The sequence below is a fragment of the Aethalodelphis obliquidens genome, unplaced genomic scaffold (genome assembly GCF_003676395.1).
Source record: "Aethalodelphis obliquidens isolate GAN/ISIS:26980383/991018 unplaced genomic scaffold, ASM367639v1 scaffold28, whole genome shotgun sequence".
NCBI classification, from domain to species: domain Eukaryota; kingdom Metazoa; phylum Chordata; class Mammalia; order Artiodactyla; family Delphinidae; genus Aethalodelphis; species Aethalodelphis obliquidens.
The window spans coordinates 10,591,526-10,600,123 of record NW_020837972.1 but is presented as its reverse complement, the minus strand read 5'-3'; the positions used below and the strand labels follow the sequence as shown (position 1 = coordinate 10,600,123).

Here is an 8,598-nt window from a genome sequence, read left to right as displayed (position 1 = left end):
GGAATTAACACTGGACAGAACAAAGGTCCAGCTCTCCAGGTGCTCACAGGCTGAGGGAGGGGATTAAAGGTAAGGAAATGGACAATTGCGATACAACGTGATAAATAGTAAGATACGGGAGCTGCTAGGGTGGACTTTTTGATGAAGTAAGAACCCTGGAGAAAGTTAACATCTCAGCAGAGTTAACCAGGGATGAGGGGACAGGAATGGACACTCAAGGCAGTGGGAGCAACACATGCAAAGGCTTGGGGGTGAGAAAAAGCAAGAAAGGATGGGATCAGTGGAGACAGACAGCCGTTGGGTTGCATGTCACAGACAAAGGTCATCCAGCCAGAACACAGAAGATAGATTGATAGATCACCAGATACATACATACGTACATATATACATACATACATAGATAAAGACTGACAATAAAATTCGATCACTCCAATAACCAAGTCTCCAATAACCAAGTCAACCAGGTCCCTAGGTGTCTTGCTTAATAAGGACACGTCACCTTTATTAATCACTTTCTATGTGCCAGCCACTGGGCTTTGAAGCTATTTACTTTTCAGCTCTAAGAAGTGGGTCTCACTTTTATCCCCATTGTACAGGTGAGCCAACTGAGGTTCTACGGTGCAAAGTGACTCCCATACAGGGTTCACAGGACCCACTCACAAAGATAACAGAGGTGTGAACCCAGGTCCATGAGAGCAATGGAGGCATCTTGTAGCACGAGAGGGAAGGTAAAAAAAGGAACAGAGGACAGCGAGGAGGAAAGTGAGTCACTTTATCCACACGCATGTCCTCCTGGCTCATCAAATGCAAATGAAACCTGGGATGGAACAAGCACCGGTAATTAAAGTGGAATGAAGGTGGGGATGGTGGAACAATAGGGCACATTCTCCACCACCAGAGGCAGGGTGGTTGCCATGGAGACAGACCAAGGTGATGGGACCAGAGATCAAAGGCCGCCCCATGATCTTCTCTGTTGGAGTTGAAGGATCAACTGTCGTAGCTCCTGGAGAACCAGAGAACAGAGCTAGCTGTCCCAGCTAGAGGACAGTTTCTTAGCACCTGCTTCTGAAGCTGGGACATAGCATACGGTTGAAGGGAGAGTATTTGTGTCCTTCAATGATTATGTTTGTTTGTTTGGGTTTTTTCTTTTCTTTTCTTTTCTTTTCTTTTTGGCTGCGCAGCATGTCTTGGGCTTGCGGAATCTTAGTTCACCGACCATGGATTGAACCAATCCCCTCGGCAGAATGATTATTATTTTATTAACTTTAATTTTCTTTATACCAAGCTTGTTGTCAAAAACTCCAACAATGGATACAAAACAGATATGCATTAAAAGGAAAATTCTCTTCCTCTTACTTGAAGGCCCTGATAATTAACTCTTTCTAAAAAGACACACAAGAGGGCTTCCCTGGTGGCACAGTGGTTGAGAGTCAGCCTGCCGATGCAGGGGACGTGGGTTCGTGCCCCGGTCCACGAAGATCCCACACACTGCAGAGCGGCTGGGCCCGCGAGCCATGGCTGCTGAGCCTGTGTGTCTGGAGCCCATGTACCGCGGAAAAAAAAAAAAAAAAAAGACACACAAGAAATCGAAAGCTTTTCTTGCTCCTTGGGTGACCTGGGTAGCTCTGGACAAAGAGAAGGAAGCTGTCTTCACTGTATATCCTTTTATACATTCTGATTTATTTTTTAATTTAAAACTATAAATTAAATTTAAAAAATAAGTATAATTTTTAAGCTAAAATTATACACATAAAATTTAACCAACTTTTAAATAGGCGTTTATGTCGCTTACAGAATTTTTTTCTCTTTGCACATAGAAACTTAGATATGGAACGTATACAATTGTTCAACAATGAAAATCTGTCTCATCCTTTTTAAAGGTTTTGTGGAATTCCTTAAGGCCATGGTCTATGTAATCTATTCCCTTTCTATAAAAAAGAGGGGATTGAAACATTGCTGTTCCCCTTTCATGCTTCCGCCTGGATCACTCCAGACTGAAAGGGAGCAGAGTAGCTACCTGGGCACTTCAACATGAGGCCAAGTCAAAGCTCTAACGTTTGGACGGCTGAGTCAGGTGACCTATGACCTGGCACACAGACGCAAGAGGTTTTTTTGGGGTTTTTTTTTTTTTGGCCACGCTGCGCGGCATGTAGAATCTTAATTCCCTGACCAGGGATCGAACCGACGCCCTCTGCACTAGAAGCTCGGAACCTTAACCACTGGACCACCAGGGAAGTCCCCAAGAGCTCTTTAATCAGATCTCCTGGGCTCAAATCCAGGCTCAGTCCTTTAACGGGATCTCAGGCTAAATCTCAATGTTCTTATCTCTTAAGAGGGCATCACAGTATCTCCCTCACAGAATATTCCTGAGGAGTAAATGAAAAATCTATGCATAGCACCCAGGCTGTTGCCTGGCAGAGAATACCTAAGTGCCCCGAAAATGACCCGTCTTAGTGTCCTTATTCTTATCATACTATTACATCCTCTAGGATGACTATTGGCTAAGCCCCCCTCTCCTCCAGCCACTCACTCAGCACATGTTAATTGAGTGCCTAGTATGTGTCCAGCTGGGGTCCACCCAGCTCAAGGAGAAAGGCACACATCAAAGGGAAAACTTCAGCCAGCTCTGGCTCCAGAGCCCAGAATTTCAGTTTACACCTCTGATCTGGAGATGCCCTAAATCAGCAGGGACCTATCAAAGAGACAAGAAAAAAATAAATAAACACCTAGAGTTCAAAGTCACTAATGCGGCTCCAGCATATTAGGACACTGTATTTGTTTCCAGGGATCTGAACAGGGACGTTTCAAGAGAAATTTTAAGGGAGCACTTCCAGAATGCGTTTTGTTCACACTCACTTCTAAACCAATGAACCCCCATAGGGAAATCAGTGTGGGTCCAGGTTTAAGTTAAATTATACTAATAGTAGTAGTAATAATATTAGCTCTTATTTATTAGGGGTTTGCTATGTACCAGACTCTGTGCTAAGAGCTTTCCATGCATCATCTCATTTCACCTTCAAAATAAGCCAAGAGGCAATTCCCTGGTGGTCCAGTGGTTAGGACTCAGCACTCTCACTGCTGGTGCCCAAGTTCAATCCCTGGTCAGGAAACTGAGATCCCACAAGCTCCACGACGTGGCCAAATTTAAAAAAAAAAAAAAAAATTTAAGCCAAGAGATATGAAGTGTTAAGATCTACAGGATACAGATGAACCACTGGAGGCTCAGAGAGGTCAAGGGGCTTGCCTGAGGTCACACAGCTAGTAAATGGCCAGGCCAGGATTCTGACTCTAAAGAGTCTGTTCCAGAGCTCCCTGCCACCCGCAAGTCAAAGAGCAAAGACTCCTCAAACTTGGGGAGGATTTGGACTTCTCTTCTCTTCTCTAAACCCCTGCAAAGGCCACCACAGTAGAAGACCAGAAAGCTAACTGAAAGCGCAGTGGTTAACTCCCCTTTGGGTGTGCTCTGGAGCTGTGCACACAGGCTACAGAAGAGGGGCTACAGAAACCTGAATCATTTAGCACAAGGCCTGGAAGACAATGCATGACATTGTAGGCCGAGGCAGCTGAACCTGAGAACCCTGGGGACCTGGCCGCATCTCTCTAATCGGATCTGAAAACCACATTCCTATGGTTCCCCCAGGTTGCACCGAATTCCTCTGGCTTATTAAGCAGGTATGACCCGTCTTTTTGATATAAAAACAACAGGCTGTGTGCTGGGCTGGGCTGAGACCTAACAGAATATAAAAAGTCAGCAGCACAAAGCCTAGCACCTCCAACACACATCTGGAAAGCATTTTCTATTGATATAAAAATGGATGTGTGGATAACGCATGTGTGTATTTATGAATCTGGTGTATTAACCACAAAGGTCACAGTGAGAAAGGGCCATTCTGACTCCAAAGCCAGCCCCCATGCTGAGCTTTCGGATGACTTCGGGGTTGACTTATCCCAACCGAGGTCAAAGCTTCATATACACACCTTCTTCTCTACTAACCAGGCCTCCAAAACCCAACCAGGCTGAACACGGACGCTTTTTCTCTGGTGTCTTGGAGTGGATGCATTCGAAAATGGAACACGCTTATGAGGTCTGCTGATTCTGACCCCTTCTAGTGAGAGCTGTTACCTGACTGAAAGCCAGGATTCTTAGAAAACTGCATTTTTCAAGAAAGCTGGTTGATTATATATATGTGTGTGTGTGTGTATTTATATATATATATACATATTTGTTTCATTTATTCATTCAAGAAATATATTTCGAGCATCTACTATGTGCCAGTAATGGTTCCACGTGCTGGGGATACAGTCACAAACAAGATACATTAAGTCCTGTAGTCTTGGAAGTTCCAATCTAGTGAAGGAGACATAAAATAAACCAGTAAATGAATAAATATAGAATATAATTGTGATGGACAGACTCTAAGTTACCCCTTCCATGATTCCTGCCTCCCAGTATTCTCAGTTTTGTGTCATTCCCTCCCCTTTAGTATGAATGGGACTTGCGCCTTGTTTCCAACCAATAAAATATGGCAGTAGTGGTGGAATGTTATTTCTATGGCCTTACGGTCTTGCTAGCTGACTCGCTCTGAAGACCCTCCTGGCTGGCGTGATGAAGAAGGCAGCTGTGTCAGTCAACTGCAGGCAGCCCTAGGAGCTGAGCGGCCTCCCGCTGACACTGACTGAGAAGCCAGGGCTCTCATTCCTATGACTACAAGGAAATTCATTATTCCAATAACCTTGGTGAGCTTGGAAGTGGATCCTTACCCAGTCAAGCCCCCAGATGAGAAAGCAGCCCAACGAACACTTGGAGAGCAGCCCTTTGAGGCCCTAAGCAGAAGACTCAGACTCCTGACATAAAGAAACTGTGAGATAATCAATGTGTGCTGTTTTAAGCCACTGTTCGTGGTGATTTGTTTTAAACAACCATAAAAAATTAGTGGAATAATTATAGATAGGAATAAGTGCTATGAAAAAAATAATAAAGGTAAAGGTTAGAGTGAGGGTGGAATTGTCCAGAGGGGGCCTCTCTGATTAGGTGACATTTGAACACAGACCATCAAGAAGCTGTGTGGAAAATCTGAGGGAACAGTGTTAGGAGGAAAAAGAAGGGCAAACACATGGTTTCGTGAAGGAAGAGAGGAGTTGGTATATTGAGAAACAGCAAGGAGGCAAAAGTGGCTGCAGCCAGTGGTCAAGGAAAGGGTGATGGGAGCCAATGAGCCAGTGGTCAGATTATCCAGTGCTTTGTGGTTCACGCAGTAAGGACTCTGGATTTCAGGCTAAGAATACTGGGAGGTGATTAGAAGGATATAATAAGATTCATGTTTTTAAAGAGACTTCTCTGGCCGCTATGCTGAGAAAAACTGAAAAGGAGGAAAGATGGAATCGTGAAGACCACATAGGAGGCTGTGGTCATTATCTTTGTAAAACGCTGGTGGCTTGGCCTAGAGTAGGAGTGAAACGAAGAGAAGCCATCAGATTTGGGTTCACGTCTCTGAGGTTCCCTCCTTTCTACAATATGCCTCTCAACTTCTAACCACTTTGGAAGCCCCAAAGTCCGACCTCTGAATCCTCAGCCCAGTAAGACGGTGAGTTTCTGCTCACCTTCTATTCCTCTGCACCACGAATTAACCAAAGTCTTTAGAGAAAAGGCTGGGATCAATTTAAAGATCCCCTTCCCCTCCCCCTAGCATCATATTCCCACAAATTCTATATGTGCTGGTGCATTCCGATTCTTATAAACAGTTGTTGCATGTATTTATGTCCAGCTTTTCTCAATGTTTTTGGAGGAGGGTTATTTTCATACAAGCTCCACTGGAACTGACTTTTTCACTGAAGTCTTATCCCACGCCTGGTTCAAATCAATCCCTATACGGTAGTGGTTATGAACCCAGACTCTGGAGCCAGGCTGCCTGGATTCAAATCCCACTTCTGAAACCTTCCAACTCTGAGTCTGAGATTTATCACTTAACCTCTCTCTGCCTCAGTTTCCTCATCTTTAAAATTGGAAGAGGACTTCCCTGGTGGTGCAGTGGTTAAGAATCCACCTGCCAATGCAGGGGACATGGGTTCGAGCCCTGGTCCGGGAAGATCCCACATGCCACAGAGCAACTAAGCCTGTGCACCACAACTACTGAGCCTGTGCTCTAGAGCCCGCGAGTCACAGCTACTGAGCCCGAGTGTCACGCGCCTTAGAGCCCGTGCTCCGCAACAAGAGAAGCCACCGCAATGAGAAGCCCGCGCACCGCAACGAAGAGTAGCCCCCGCTCATCACAACTAGAGAAAGCCCGCATACAGCAACGAGGACCCAACACAGCCAAAAATAAATAAATAAATTTTTTTAAAATAAAATAAAATTGGAAGAAAAATAGTTCCTATCTCATGAAATTGTGAGGGTAAATAGAACAATACACTTAGAGCGTGTAGAGCACTGTCTAATACATAGCAAGTATTTATATAGGTCTTTATTATTATTTATACAATAGATGGGAAAGAAGGACCCACCTTGATACATGGCAAGTTAATGGCAGAACCTAAAACTCAGGTCTCCCAACTTTCAGCCCAAACATATAGAAAAATATTGGCATGGAGATAATACCTGTAAGAATGTGAATTCCCTGGAACGCCCATCAATATTATTACTATAGAGTAGTTAACCTTTTGTTTGTTTGTTTGTTTTTTGGCCGTGCCACATGGCATGTGGGATCTTAGTTCCCCAACCAGGGATCAAACCTGTGCCCCCTGAAGTGGAAGTGCGGAGTCTTAACCACTGGACCGCCAGGGAAGTCCCGTAGAGTAAGTAGTTAACCTCTTTGATAACCTTTCTCCCAGAGGGTAGAGTGTTGATGGTATGGAAAATCAGATAGGTAAATTTTGCTGGAGAAGAGATAAGGGGAAAGTCTGGAGCATAGGAGTTAGGACTACGGAGGAACTGTGATTAACTAGGCATAGCAAAAGCCAGTTCTTCATCTATTTCCCATTTTGTCATGCTCTGCATTGGGAGAGTTCACGTCCCCTGGCTTTGTAAAGTTTACACTTAAGCCTCAACTTAGACCTGGAACACTGGAAGAAAAATGGGTGCAGGTGGGTTCCCATTTCTGTACAACCGCCCAAGCACCCAGCTCCCGAAGTCCTAAGACTCTCTGTACTACTTCCCATCGATTCCACTCCTCTGCCCACCAACAGGGAAACAGGCCTCCCGGCCAGAAACTCAGAGGATGCCAACGCCATCCTGGCACCACTCCCGGCTTGCTCCGCGGTCCTGGGAAAATGACGGAACTCCCCAGCACACTCATTTCCCTATTGCCAGAAGAGAGACAATAAAATCCGCTTCCCAGAGAGCCAAGGGAATTAATTACTTGAGCATTTATTAAGTGCTTTGAAGATACAATGTGTGAAGTGTTCACTTTTTCCCTTCCTTGCTCTCAGGTTTGCCTAAGCAGGACAAGAAGTCACTAAGAGCCAAGCCCACAGCTTCCATGGAAAGTTCAGGACACTTCCTAAGGGCACAAGCAGCATATTAACTCTCACTTGAGTTTCAGCCTGTGCAGCGCGAGGGATGAAATAAGTTTGCAGAAACTCTCACAGCTTGGCTGAATTCCCCTCCAGTAGCATGTTGGAAACTTTCACAGAGCTGCTTCCATATCTTCATCATTTATTCAACAATTTTTTGATTTCGCATTTTATATTGGAGTATAGTTGATTTAAAATGTTGTGTTAGTTTCAGGTGTATAGCAAAGTGATTTAGTTATACATATTCATATATCTATTCTCTTTCAGATTCTTTTCCCACATAGGTTATTACAGAGTATTGGGTAGAGTTCCCTATGCTATACAGTAGGTCCTTGTTGATATATTCAACAAATATTTATCGAACACCTTCTGTGTGGTAGGGATTCTTTGGGGCACAGGGAATGTAGCAATAAACAAAACATCAAAAATCCTTTCATTTTAGAATTTATATTCCACTGGGAGATTGTGGGGTGGGAGTGGGGGGCACACAATAAATAAGAAGAACAAGTAGTATATAGTCTATGAGATGGTGAAAAGTGTTAAAAGGGAAAGTAAGGGACAGTAGTAGAGAGGAGTTGCTATTTGATGAAAGGTGGACAGGGAAGATGACATTTGAGTAAAAACCTGGAAGGAGCAGGGAGGAAGGGGGGCTACGTAAGGGTAGGGTGCTCCAGGAAGAGGGAACATCACGCATAACGGTGCTGAGGCGGGAGCTTATCTAGAATGGAGCATGGAGAACCGTGTGGCTAGAGTAGAGGAAACTAAGAGAAGAGTAGGGGGAGACAGAGGCAGATGGGCAATGGGGGAGGGGAGTTGTGCAAGTCATGGGAAGCCTGATAGGTCATTAATACTTTGGCTTTTATCTGAGTGTAGTATAAACCCACTGGTGGTAGATGAATGGATGGATGGATGGATGGATGGATGTTTGGATGGATGGATGGATGGATGGATGGATGGATGGATGGGTGGATGGATGGATGGATGTTTGGATGGATGGATGGATGGATGGATGGATGGATGGATGGATGGGTGGATGGATGGATGGATGGATGGATGGATGGATGGATGGATGTTAGATATATTGGATGG

The 8,598-nt window shown here is 44.6% G+C and overlaps 1 non-coding gene across 1 annotated transcript; it reads left to right on the top strand.

Moving 5' to 3' along the window:
• The first annotated feature begins 3,038 nt into the window (after positions 1 to 3,038).
• TRNAE-CUC (transfer RNA glutamic acid (anticodon CUC)) lies at positions 3,039 to 3,110 on the top strand. The gene has a single exon. It is a non-coding gene; the product is annotated as a tRNA-Glu (tRNA).
• The last annotated feature ends 5,488 nt before the right edge of the window (positions 3,111 to 8,598 follow it).